Source organism: Anthonomus grandis, chromosome 5, assembly GCF_022605725.1.
Source record: "Anthonomus grandis grandis chromosome 5, icAntGran1.3, whole genome shotgun sequence".
Lineage (NCBI taxonomy): Eukaryota > Metazoa > Arthropoda > Insecta > Coleoptera > Curculionidae > Anthonomus > Anthonomus grandis.
In genome coordinates, this window is record NC_065550.1 from 28,257,790 (window position 1) to 28,260,660 (window position 2,871).

Consider the following 2,871-nt stretch of genomic DNA (forward strand, 5'->3'; position numbering starts at 1 on the left):
TTATGAACAAATCATGTATTAGATCACAAGATTGGAGATAATTTGTTAACAAAGTAGAACAAAAACAAAAATTAAAAGAAATTTAGGTCATGAGGATGACTCCATAGAGCTCAAAACATCGACATAATATAAAAAAATGGTTGTCTAAGGATATTTTATTATTTTTTTAGCATTGGTGGTGCAAAAAAATCATAGTTCACGAAAACTAAGTTATTAAAAGAAATCATGAGAATTACATCAGTTTATATTCATGTTTAAATAAAAAATACAGGAAATTGAGAAAATAAGAGAAATTAAGGAAAAAATTAATTTAAAAAAATATTTCATTTGATTTGTACCTCTATAAGTTTACTTTACTATATAAGTTGGATACCGCTTATCTAAAGAGCACCAAGCGACATTTCCTCGTTTGGAGAAAATTCAATTTGTATATTTCAAGCTATCCCGGAAATTGTATTGTAAAAATTTTGCAATGATGTTTAAAAAAAAATATTCTATATAAGAGGTAAAATAAAGAGGATTATTGAATTTTATAAAAATTTCATAAGATCAATGTCAAAAATGTCATTTTTGGTCTTTGGTTTCTTTTTGAAAAAAAAAATAATCTGTTATAGTTGTCTATTGGTTCCATATTGTATGATACAAATTATGATTATAAGGTAAAATAAAAAGCAATTATAGACAAAAATTTTAATTAGAACTTTAGCAGAACTTTTTTTATTTATATTAAAAAAATAATAATTTTCTTCAATTTCAAAGTCAATTTCAGGTCCAAATCCTTCCAAGTCTTCTTCAAAATTTGCTATTTGCAGTTTGGTGTTATAAAAGTTCTTACACGCTTCGGGAACTAAAGTCATAAGGCTTTGGATATCCGCTGCCTTTTTTTTGGAATTCGGTTTTCCCTCTGGATATAATATTTTTAGTTATGCTCTAAAATTTCCATTTAAAGTTTTGAGTTTAATACCTTTAGATCTTTTGTCTATTTTTAGCTCCCTGTAATCGACTTCGACGTACGAGTGCTTAAAAAAGATGCTATAAGGATTTTCTTTTTCGATTTTGATTATTCTAGCTTTTAGCCAATCAACCTTTTCACCTGTTTGAAATAGCCTTCTTAACATCCTCAATAGAGAAAAAGTAGTGGGTGTCCATTTCAGTTACAATAAACTTATTATTTTTCTTGCTTGATAAAATAATTGATTTAAAACCATCTAAGGTATAGACACGTAATTGGTGCTTCATAGCTCGTTCGATTTCTCCAAAATCAGTATCATTTGCTAAAAAGCTGTGTCCAGGGATTAGGTATTTAAAATATATTTTTTTAAGACTCTTATGTCCACTAAGGACAGCCTTTAAAAGAAGAATTATTTTAATATTACGATTCTGCCCACCGCATGAATCGGACCACGTAATGAGTTCTTCAATATTTAGATCTAGATAAGTTTCAATAAAGTATTTTATGCATGATCCAACCTCTTGTGCTCCTCGACCAGCGATTCCTTCTTTCCAGATAAAACAGTAAGGCAAATTTGTTGACGCACTATGTATTCCTTCATTGTACACAGAGAGCTGTCGTTTGTAGTATGTTACATTTGTCGGCAGCTTCGGTAAGCTTAGTACTTTTTGCATGTCGTAACTAATAACGTCATGGGTCGCATTTGCTGTAGCGAAATCTACCTTCATTGCCTCACGTGCTTCTTTAGCTTTATTTAAATGAGCAATGTGTTCGAGATATATTTCTTGTTTCAAAGTCTCACTTTTCTGGTTTTGTAGTTTTACTTGCTGGCTATCACATACATTGCAAGAAGTATCTTTTATTGAAGGCTTTCTTCTTAAATTGAAATTTTCATAACATATTTTCTGTAGGTACTTAAACTAACAAAAGGATTATTTTCAGACAAATATAGTGAATGCATTTTTGGAACTAAAATATCAGGGTTTAAGTACTTTGCATCTCATTTTTCCCTAGTGTAATGCGATATGTAGATTGGGAACATAGCTATGTGACCAAGAACAGCATCCTTAGTAATTTCGGATATTTTATTTAAACCTCCTGATTTCTTGCCCCTTTTATACGTATTACCGCTAAAGGGTGATCCTCTTCTGAATCTGAAGAGGTAGTAATAATCTGTCTTTCAGGCTGTGGAATCTCTTCATCAGTTTGATCAGAAGCTTCATTAATGTTTTCAGATTCTTGCAAAAGAACATTAAAATCTACCCTTTATCTTACTACTTAAAATGTAAAACTTCAAAACTTCTATGTAATTTTCAGTATCTTGAAGAATAGCCACGTTAGAAGATTGACCACAGTAATTTTCATAGGAGGTATCCAAGGTATTTGCATTAATAAGATAACTTGATACCTCATATACCTCATATTCTTGTCTGGCACACCATCTTGGTTTATCAAGAGTGTATCATTGCAAATAGTATCATTATTGGTAGCAACATTAAATTTGTTGGCAGACAAATCACTAGTTTCCTATAAGAAAGCATTAATTTAAAATATTATGATCAACCATCTATAGTAAAAATAATGTTATAGGATCGTCTTTCTAAATAAAGCTAATTTTATTGCACATTTAAAACGACAAAATTGGATGAGTTCCCAAAAAATCCTAAACAAATCAGGAAGACATTATCATGGTATATTTTTAATAGTTTTCGAAACCTAAGGTAAAAAATATTAAAAGGGAAATTAAGAAACTAAACGTACAAATATCTAATTTTTATTTTATATTATATTTTATCTGTCGTGTTTATGTAGCGACCTTAAGAACTAAATTATTTTTTTACTTACGTTTTTCTCTGCAATTTTACTTATCTCAGTTTGGTTAGGTGAAATATTTTCTTTCAAACCCCTGCTATTGCTAA

The 2,871-nt window shown here is 29.6% G+C and overlaps 1 protein-coding gene across 1 annotated transcript in view; it reads right to left on the bottom strand.

Annotated features, from left to right (window-relative positions):
- LOC126736670 (phosphoenolpyruvate carboxykinase [GTP]-like) overlaps positions 1-2,871 on the bottom strand; it is a 30,372-nt gene that overhangs the window by 16,759 nt on the left and 10,742 nt on the right. The window lies entirely within an intron of this gene.